Source organism: Mastomys coucha, unplaced genomic scaffold, assembly GCF_008632895.1.
Source record: "Mastomys coucha isolate ucsf_1 unplaced genomic scaffold, UCSF_Mcou_1 pScaffold18, whole genome shotgun sequence".
Classification (NCBI taxonomy): Eukaryota; Metazoa; Chordata; class Mammalia; order Rodentia; family Muridae; genus Mastomys; species Mastomys coucha.
This window is the reverse complement of record NW_022196900.1, coordinates 43,230,576-43,241,565: the sequence shown is the minus strand read 5'-3', so window position 1 is coordinate 43,241,565 and position 10,990 is coordinate 43,230,576. Positions and strand designations below refer to the sequence as shown.

The window sequence follows — 10,990 nt, the reverse complement described above, 5'->3', positions numbered from 1 at the left end:
GACAGCTACAATGTATTTATATATAATAAATAAATAAATCTTAAAAAAATAACAAGACAAAAATCAGGTGCTCATTTTATACATTTCATGAAAGAATAGAGAAATATGAAGAATAAATGACTTTGAGCCCTATTCCTCAAAGACGGCAGACAATCATAATTATTACCAGGCTTAGGTCCTTGAACTTGCCACCTCAATTTTCTATATTCTAAAGAAGTTAGGAAAGAGAAGCTGGCGGGCAGGGGGGCGGGGAGTGGAAGGACCAAGCCTGCATGAGAAAGGCATATGGTTTGGTTTCCTTTTAGCTTTCACATGACAGTGTCACAATTTTATAGAAAACACTGAACAAGACCAAGGAAATATGCACCTGTCAGTTAAACGGTGAGATAAAGGTTCCAAACCTCTTCTGGTCACCAGACTTTAACCGTTCCTCCCCAACAGAGGATGCTTGGAGAAAGTTCAGTTCTTTGAGTCCCTTACTTTAGAGTTTCTGTTTATAGTTATTTAGTAATTAAAAAGCAATTAAATTGGCAGAAAATATCCTTACATGTAATGAAGCAAATAACACAGCATATAAGTATTGTTTTGGTCTACTTGAAGTAGAATAGGAGCCTTCCTGGGGACAAGGGAAAGAAACTATGAGGAACAGATTTCTTTTAAAAATTCCATTTTGGGTCTGTTGAGATGACTCAGTGGGTACAGGTACTTGTCAGCAATCCTGGCACCTGAATTTGATCCCTGAGACCTACATTGTAGAAGGAAAGCACACACACACACACACACAATTTAAAGTTTTATTCTCAAAAGCTGGGTATGATGGCAAATGCCTGAAATCCCAAAGTTAGGAGGAAGAAGCAGGAGGATCAGAAATCCAAGGCTAGTTTTAGCTATATAGCAAGCTCAAGGCCAGCTTGGAGTATATGAGGCCCTGTCTCAAGAATATAGGTAGGGAGGTACCTGGAAGTCCCACTTCTTTCCTCCCGCCCAGCAATTAGCCCCTAGCATCTTTATTGATTGGTCACAAGCCAATTGGGGAACATAACCTTAGCATCAGAACCACCCTCTACAGATAGATAGTTAGACAGACAGACAGACAGACAGACAGACAGATACATGATAGAGATAGATAGATAGATAGATAGATAGATAGATAGATAGATAGATAGATAGATAGATAGATAGATATGACTAGAGGGAAATTGCCAGATCTTAATTCATTCCAGCAACCCTATATAAAAGACTATGGCTTCTTCTTGCATAGGGGATAGAGGCAGGCATATATGTCTCTTCATCAGTGTTATCCCATAGTTGATCATCCTGAAATGAGAACTCCAAGCTTTTGCTTGTGAATTCTTTCTTACCTCAGCTGTCTTACCTCACTGAGACAAACTAGCTTCGAATTGATTAAAGACCTTAACATCAGACCTGAAACTCTAGTCATAGGCAAGGGGCTTCTCTCAGGCAAGTTGCTCTGCAAATAAGGCCAGCAATTGCCAGGTGCGACCTGTGAAATTAAGATGCTTCTGTACAGAAAAGGAACCTATAGAACATGAAATGGCCTACAGAACAAGAGAAAGTCATTACAAGCTGCATATCTGCCAGACGATTAACACCCAAAAAAAACTCAAAGAACTAAATAAGAAAGCAATGAATTCACCCAGGTACTCAACCGACAAGTGAGCTAACGAACAGGCAGTTTTCAACTACAGAGGAGTGCCCCACCCACCCAATGCATTTCTATATTAACAGACAATGAAGTGATGTCATTTGCCTAAAGTAGATGCAATTGAAAACAATTTTATTAGTAAAAAGCCATTTGCAGAAAGACAAATCACACGTTTAGTGTTTTCTGGACTTTGGCTTTATGTAGACACGTGAAATATGACTTGAGAGTTGAAGGAAAGCTATCCGAGGGGACAAGGGAATCAACTGGAGAGGGAGGAACAAGGAAAAAAGATGAGTAGGAGAGTATTGTGGTGAACTATGCTCAACATATGACATATACAAAAGCATAATGAACAAAGGAGGGGAGGGATGGCTCAGTGATTAGGAACAACTGCCCCAGGTCAAGCAAAGAGGTCTTTCCTCAAAAAGATGTGGCTAAAAGGGGAGCTGGGCCGGATTGAGCAACCATCTGCAATGAGATCTGACGCCCTCTTCTGGAGTGTCTGAAGACAGCTACAGTGTACTTACATATAATAAATAAATAAATCTTAAAAAAAAAAAAAAAAGGGAGAGGAAGATCCCAGTCCCTTCTCAGGCATCCATGTGCACATGCACACACATGCTCACACACGTAGACACATAATTGCAACAACAATGAAAGTTTGAATGGAGATATTCTATATGGCTAGATAAAGTTAGTCCTGGAAGTCATAAGATTATTTAAATAAAACTCTAGGGCTCCCTGTGAGTGGTTGCCTGAGGAGACTCCTGGGGTTCCCAAATACATACTGCTGGAAAGGACATAGTGAGAGAGTTACTACTACATGTTATTAAACAAAATGAGCATGATGCTTATCAAACTACTTTCTTACAAATCATGTTTATGTTCGTAGGTCAGTAGTGCTCTCATCTTTGAACAGAGCTAGTTTGTTTGTTTGTTTATTTATTTATTGCAGTGAGTGTTAGCAACTAAAGAAACACATCACTGAACAAAGTTCTGAGAACAGCTTCCTGTTGAATGCTTACCCATGAATTTTCATTATTCCATCCAAGAACATCTGAGAACACTGGGGGGGGGGGGGGGGGGGGTGGTGGTGGAAAGCGCATGAGAGCTGCTGGAGAGGATGCTGTGGAACACTGGCTTCCAGGCATCACAAGTCCACTGCACTCTTGCTCTTGCAGAAGCTGCGGTTACCTGCCCAAGACCTATGGGAGTCCCAGGGCTTCAGGCTCATCAACACCCTGCCATGGAGGGAAAGGTGCTCACAAGGCAGCTAATGTTTCCTAACTGGCTGAGAGACTCTTCCTAGTGGTGTAGCCTCTTAGAAAGTGTACAGGTGTGTATGAATAACTGCTACGCACACTCGTCTACTCCAGTCACATCCAAAATATCGGGGAAAAAATCCTGATAAAGGATAAGAGGCAATAAGACTTCAAAAGGAGTTCTGTGCCTCCTGGATTTCAGACAGTCGCTGGTATCCCCTAACTCAGACGTGTTCCAGATTAGTCTTTCCAATCGTCAACACAGCCTCATAATTAGGCATAAAGGTACCACAAGAAATTTACATTTACAAATGTAAATGGTTAAGATTGGGCATTGTCTCCTGGCCGACACAATGTTTCCAACTATCCTAGTTTAATGTTTTATATTAGAGAGTAATTGAAGGGTTTCCCTCACTCTAGGACATTAGCTAAAAGTGTTAGGTCGGGACTCCCCTCTGCCTTCCTCCAACAAGAACCAGAGAATTAGCATAAGAATACCTCAACAGAGAGGGCTCCACCCCTCTTCCTTCTGCTTCACACCTAGCTACCAGACCCTGCTGACCTTGGTGTGGGGGTCGCTTGCTTACGTGACTTCAGTCTAGCACTAGGACTGGGGAAGAAGGACTTGGACTTGCAGAAGGACTAGCACTAGAACTTAGATGGGCTAGGACTCAGATTCCTGCATCCGCATTCCCCTGGGGCCCAGAGTGCTTGGGCCCGGGGGATACAGCACCAGTTCAGAGGAGATAGCTGCTGCTTTAGACCCAGTATGTTTTAGATAGCCTCAGATGTACCTCAACTATTGAGCTGCCAGATTTACCATCTCTCTTTTGCAACGACTGTAAAAGTCTGATGCCATTTCTAAGAAATACATTTAGATCTTATACTTCATGTGTCGTCTCTGCCATCATTTCTTCGCCTATGCCTTGTCGACCTGACTAGGACCCCGTTTCTCCTGTGGGTTGAGGGAGGCCCAGATAGGCCGGCCCGCGGCAAATAACCTCCCACTGCTGCACCTGTGATGAACCCTAATGAGATACACACACACATACACATATACACACACACACACACACACACACACTCAAGTGCATGCTGAGAAACTAGAAGGGCGAAGAGAGCAATCTACAAATACTTGTAGCACAAGCAAGAGCTACAGAGAATTAGGCTGAATGCAAAAAATTGATCCTCAAATGAAACGTTAGAATTCTAATTACTCAATGGTTTTGAAATAACAAAAATTATAAATTTACCACTTTCTCTGAACTCCTTGCCATACCCACAAATGCCTAGTATATATAGTGTAAGATCCACAAATGCCTAGTGTATATAGTGTAAGATGGAGTGTCTGGCCCCGGGCCCGACTGTGCTTTTAGACATCTCTTCCTTGTTTCATGCAGTACTCGGGAAGGATCTTGATTTTACTTGTGTTCATAGTTTTCACCAGCAGTTCCTTTACCTGTCATTTCATCCCCGGCTCTGTCCAGCTCCCTTCTCTCTGAACTACCTCCTTGGTGGAGATCTTTTCGTTCTTCAAGATTTCAAAGTCCTTGGTTGGTGCTGCAGGTGTCTATTAATATGTTGTCTGTTTTGCCTCATTTGTGTGCCTGTTGCTTATTTCTGCTAGGGCAATGAAAACACAGACAGATTCCTCTCCTGGCCTCTTGCCATGCTGCATTAATGTGGACAAAGACATCACAACGCAGCTCTAAATCCTGAAGGTGCTCACAAGGCTGAGTAGGAAACTGGTTTCATCTGTAAATGCGTCTGTTTTCATGAACCCTGGAGGGTCCTGAGTACATCGGTTTGTTTCAGTTTTTCCTTAAGCCCAAACTCATAGTAAGAGGCAGAACACCTCTCTAGGGGCTGATTCTCCCTACATGTCTTTCTTTGTGCCCTTTGCTGCTTCACTGGAAAGGACAAACTCTCAAGAGGATCATTCTTTGTGAGGGAGATGTAGAGAGCAAAATGGCTAATGTGTGAGATTTATAGAAGACTGTAGATCTCCATCGCCAAGGCTTTAATAAACAAGACAAACAGGAAAACAAACCCAAAAGATACTCTGTGTGCCTGTGTGTGTGTGTGTGCTTGCACGTGTGTTTGTGTGTGTGTGTGTGTGTAACATGACAGAAGGGAACGAGACTTCATAACACCTGTTTCCTTTTAGATTTCACTCATACTTGATAATATGAATATGAAGTGGAAATTTCTGGCTTCTTTGGAAACTTAGTTGTGTCATATGATGTTTTTCTGGAAACTGTCTTTTTTTTTTTTTTTGAGCTACCAACTTTTATTGGTCCTTCAGTCCCCAGGGGCTCCCTCCTTCTCCGCCTCAGTGCCTCAGAACTCTGGTGTCGTTGGTCTCGGACACCACTTTGCCATCCACGATCTTTCGGGTAGTTGTCCTCTGCACAGTTTGCATGGAGTTGCTGGAGTCCAGGGCATCGTTGAGACTGAAATCTTCCCCATCCTCCAGCAAGCGGGCGGTAGGTGGCGATCTCCGCCTCAAGCTTGACCTTGATGTTCAACAGGGCTTCATATTCTTGGGTCTGGCGCTGCCCCTCTGCCCGAGTTTGTGCCAGCTCTGACTCCAAGTGTAGAAGGACCCCATTGAGCTGCTCCATCTGTGCCTTGTATTGGGCCTCCACGTCCCTGAGGCTGTTCTCCGAGTTGATGTTCTGGTTTTTCATGGAGTCCAGATCAATCTCCAAGGTCTGGAGGGTACGTCTCAGCTCGGTAAGTGTGGTCTCAGCGTCTCTGATTTCGGCAGACTTGCTGGTGACCACTGTGGTGCTCTCCTCAATCTGCTGAGACCAGTACTTGTCCAGTTCCTCACGGTTCTTCTGAGCCAGCGCTTCATACTGGGCGCGGATATCGGCCATGGTCTTGCTGAAGTCCTGAGATTTGGGAGCATCCACTTCCACAGTCAACCCAGAACTGGTGATCTGGGCTTCCAGACCTTGGACTTCCTCCTCATGATTCTTCTTCATGAATAGCAGTTCCTCCTTGAGCGCTTCGATTTCTGTCTCCAGCTGCAGCCTTGTGATACTGGTATCATCGACCACCTTGCAAAGTCCATGGATGTCGCTCTCCACAGACTGGCGCATGGCCAGTTCTGTGTCATGCTTGACTCTAAAGTCATCAGCGGCAAGACGGGCATTGTTGATCTGCAGGACGATGTGGGCATTGTCCACAGAATTCGCAAAGATCTGAGCCCTCAGGTCTTCGATGGTCTTGAAGTAGTGTCCCCAGTCTCTGACGCCCAGGGGCTCTTTCTTCCCCAGATGCTCCCGGATTTTACTCTCCAGTCTCCGGTTCTCAGTCTCCAGGCTCTTCACCTTGTCTAGGTAGCTGGCCAGGCGGTCGTTGAGGTCTTGCATGGTCTCCTTCTCGGTCTGGATTCCACCCATTCCCGCCAGGCCTGCGGACCCCACAGAGCCACCCCAGACAGAATGGGACACGGATATCCGGGACCCGGAGCCCCCAGCACCTGCATAGACGCTGGCTGCGCTGCTGGTAGGTCGGACCCGCTGGCTGGGAGTCCGCACAGAGCCCAGGGACTGGTAGTTGGTGGAGAAGGTGGAGGAGCGGGTGGTGAAGCCCATCTTGTCTGGGGAGGAGAGCGAAGTGAGAGACCAGGACAGGAGTTCCGTCGGGCTCTGGAAACTGTCTTATGAGAGTGCCACGCACACTTTGCGGTGGTATTTGAGGCGTAAACTTCAAGGAAAGTCAGTCTCCTGCCTCCGCATTGTTGCCTGGCACCCCAAACTCAGAGGTAGCCCAGATATGTCCTCGTATTTGTGTGCCAGGGGCCTACCAAGATATCATTTCTTAACAGCTAGAAAAAGAAAATTCGGACATTGCTCTCTGACCTTCACCAATGTTCCAACGTCCTAGTCAAACCCTGGCTTGGAATGTTAAGCCATCCAAACTAATTGCCTCCAGCATTGTGGGTAGGGCACAGAAGCTCACTGAATGAGAGATTTATCCCAGGACAAGGTCAAGTAAAACCCTCATTCTCAGTCATGTACTACAGCTGAACCACTCCTAAGAATTAACAAGAGACTTGTCTCTACTTCCCCAAAAGATTATCATAGAGGGCATTTTACCTAAGATGGGCGGGACCTTAATCTGAGAGTGTGTGTGTGAGAGACAGTCTACAGCATTGAGCATTCTAGATGCAGCAGTCTACATTCAACATTTAGACTCGCTCTCACTCGGACTAGAACCAGAACTTAGGTGGACTAGGGCTTAGATTCATGCAGTCCGTAGCCCCCCCGGGCCCAGAGCGCTTGGGCCCCGGGGGGTGCAGCACCAGTCGAGATTCAAGAGATTGAACATTCGAGATTCGAGCCTCTACCCTCCTGCCTGGCCCATGCTGCCCAAGCATGCTCGGAGCCCAAGAGTACTACACCAGTCCAGAGGAGATGACTACTGTTTTAGACCTAGTGTGTTTTAGGTGGCCTCAGATGTACCTCGACTACTGAGCTGCCAGAATTTTCATCTCTCTTTTGCAATGATTGTAAAAGTCTCATGTCATTTTTGAGAAATACACTCAGACCTTACACCACTCGTGTCTGGTCTGTTTGTCAAAGCCGAATCCTGTGCACACCTTGTCCCGCGGAACAAGGGACCCTGTAAGAAATCCCAGTCCGTGGTATGAGAGGATGTTTTTACCGAAGCAGACACATGGTGTTTTTCTGGAAGCAGCCTCAGAAAAGGGCATGTGACGTTTTGCTAGAGTAGATGCTTGAGAGAACACGTGAGACTTGGAAAGGTTGTAAATGTTACCCGACAGACAGCAGATGAGGCTGTGTGGTACTGCTGTGCCTTACCATTCTTTGCTGGTCATTGTTGAACTTCGCTGATGCTACTCTTCACTGATGACACTGTATGATATTAGTTCACCCTGCCATTTTGAGCTGGTTATCATTTGTCCTGAATTGCTCTTCTTGGCCTGAAACTAACTCTGGCAATCTGTTCTAATCTTCCACCTGCCATGATCTGTGAGCTGAAACAAGCCTTTACACCCAAGCAAGAGTTTGAAGCAGCTGGTCACATTATGTCCAAGGTCAGAAGAGAGCAATAAATGCATGCATGCTACTTCTCGGCTCAGTTTCTATACTTTATGCAGCCTAGGAGTCCTTGCTTAAGGACAGGTTCCTCTGTGTGGGAAGATGGGTCTTCTAGAACCCACTTGCCATGATGATCCCTACATATTCAGCTTACACTGTTACATATCGCATGCCTAATGTTTGTTCTGTCTTTAGACTTTTAATTTATGGAGGTTAATTGTAGATATCTTTTATTCGATATATGTAATTATCATCTCAGAGGCTTATTGCTGAATAAGCTCACCCTTTCTAGTTCTTTCTGAACTCTGGCTGGCTGGTTCAACTCAGTTGTTTTGGCTCAAACTCCTCTCCAAGCTGACTGATTCAAATGACTTCTCTTTATTTCTCACTGAATTGACCTCAAACTAATTCAGGCAATCTATTCTAATCTTCTGACCCCTTATTGTCTGGCTTCAATGCCTCTGCTGACCTGCACTGAACTGTTGAGGTCTGACCCACTAGCATAGTTACACTCATTTTGTCCATGCCTGCCAGCTATTTCATATTGTTGCTGTAATATGCCTACCAGTCATTGACTCAAAGCAGCGTCATGCTGACCACATGACCTGTTATGTTCTGTATGTTATGAGGCTTGCTAATCTTAAGAAATTCCACAACTATAAGCTTTATATAGGACCCATCAAATTAAAGGTCAGTATGGACTGTTTTTTTTTTTTTTTTTCAGTATGGACTGTTATGTCTTGAATAGCTTCCCTTTCCTGTGTGTTCTCATGAAACTAGGGTGTATCCTATCTCTGACTCATTCTGTCAAATCTTTCTCTGATTCATCATTTTGTCTGCCCTTCAGTTAGATGTCACTGTCTAACATGACTGCTTCTTGTGATTCTGAGGGCCACGCAGGAGGAACTACAAATGGCTTTAGAACTCATGGAATGCTGCCCACTGGTTAGCACAGCCGTGATGGGCGTGTCTCTGAGAGGCATGGCCCTGAGGACTTCGTGCTGTTAGAGAGTTTTGAACTGCTTGTTGCCTTCATATCCTTAATCTAAGAATCTGTGGAAACTCTAAGGGGGCTTCCAACCCCTCACTAAGCAGCATCATCAGCACTCACAATGATAATGCTTGCTTTCTTTCAGGCATTGCTGCTGGAGTAGATTAATGATTCTATCACCACCCCAGGAAAGAACTTAGAGATGGAGATTGTCAGCAGTGACCATTATTCCTAGAAAGCATTTGGAAAAATAAAATTGTTAGTGAAGCCAGGTTAAGATGTTTTTGCTACTGGCCCTGATATAGAAAATGTTAGGGAATAATTTTAATTTCGAAAGGCAAACTCTTAATAGATAAGCTAGGGACTTTTTAAGGTCAGGGAAGAAGAATGATGGCAGCACTAACAACCACCAATGCAGAGGGAAGCAGAAATTATGATATGACTCCCAGCACCAGCCAATTATGTTAAAGGCCTCAAGAGCTTCCCAATTAGATGCTTCCATACTTACCCCCCCACCCCCCAAGTGTTGCTTACTATAAAGCCTTGCCTCGATAGACATTCAGGGCTCTCTCCCAACCAAAACACTCCCGCATGACAGTGGTGCATTGGAGGGGCCGAGCTAGCTCCAATAGAATAAAGACCCTGCTGTGAGTTGCATCAGATTGGCTCCTGTCTGTTTTTTGGGGGATAGCTAACATTTCCCTGTCACTACAATATGACTGATTTTTATATAGAAGTTTAGATTTGTGATTCTTTTAAGATTCTTATAAGATTACTTTTAAACAAAAATAATAAAATAATTAATCCTTTTTTATTTTTATTTTTTTGTAACCACACATTGCTGTCTGCCAGTAAGAGAAACTGGCTAAGAAAATTACCTTGTTTACTCACACTTTATTAATCTTGTAAACATGTTGCTTAGTTAGGAATGTATGTGGGTTCTTGGGAACAATTTGTTTTCTTTACCTGTACTGCTTAATGTTATTGCTTGCAAAGATATTGGCGAACACACTGTTTTTTTATAGCCGTTCACTAGAAGAAAAATACAATGTAGTCACATTGTAATTTTATACTGCTTGAAAGATTTTCGTGGGATATATAAGCTATGGAAGGAAGAATAAAGTATGTGTTGGAGCTTGCTCCATCCACTAACTGTATGTATATGTATGTATATGTGTACATATGTGTACATATGTGTATATGTGTATATGTGTGTATATGTGTACATATGTGTATATGTGTACATGTGAAATGCTTGGAGCTTGCTTGTTGGAGATTTTCTCCATCTATTCAATGTGTGAATATGTAAATGTTTATCTGTCTGTAGGTCTGTATGCATGCATGTATGTACCATTTGTGTGTGTGTGTGTGTGTGTGTGTGTGAATTTTCGTTCTTTCCTTTCTTGTTGGCCCCTAAGAGATAAAAGAGTTCTGAGGTTTTTTTTTGCTGGCCACAAGCAGTGCCAGCTCCAGTGAACCAAGCTTTGTTCTCTCAGAGGAAAGTTTGCTGTGTAATTTTCCTAATAGCTGGCTGACATACACAGACAGTGGTCGCTATCTGGGCTGACCCTCATCAGCCCCTCTTAGTGTTGACCACCCTGCCCTCAGTCAGCTGCATTTAGCACTGACCCCAACTGCTGATATCTCACCTCGATACCTACCTCAGTTTACCCACTGGATGTCAAAGCTGGGTTTTGACACTTCTACAAACTTAAAGGGGTGCACTAAAGGCATGTCTGTATTTCAGCCAGAGGCATTAATGGTGTCTGTTATGTTTATACTCCAGCTGGATCACACAGACTCTTTGGATGTAATCTTTTGCCAGAGGATCCATGTTGTTGGATTAAAATTCTTCTACCCGTTGATCAAAATTTCTCTTTAAGCTATCCTCATTTGTGTTTTTATTACTACCAAGTGAATATACACTGAGATAATAATGTTAAAAATCAAATTTAAACTACGGACATTTCTTTGTCACTAAACAACTTGAAATTTT

The 10,990-nt window shown here is 43.9% G+C and overlaps 1 pseudogene; it reads right to left on the bottom strand.

Annotated features, from left to right (window-relative positions):
- Positions 1-5,260: 5,260 nt before the first annotated feature.
- On the bottom strand, positions 5,261-6,533 carry LOC116095388 (annotated as a pseudogene).
- Between the last annotated feature and the right edge of the window lie 4,457 nt (positions 6,534-10,990).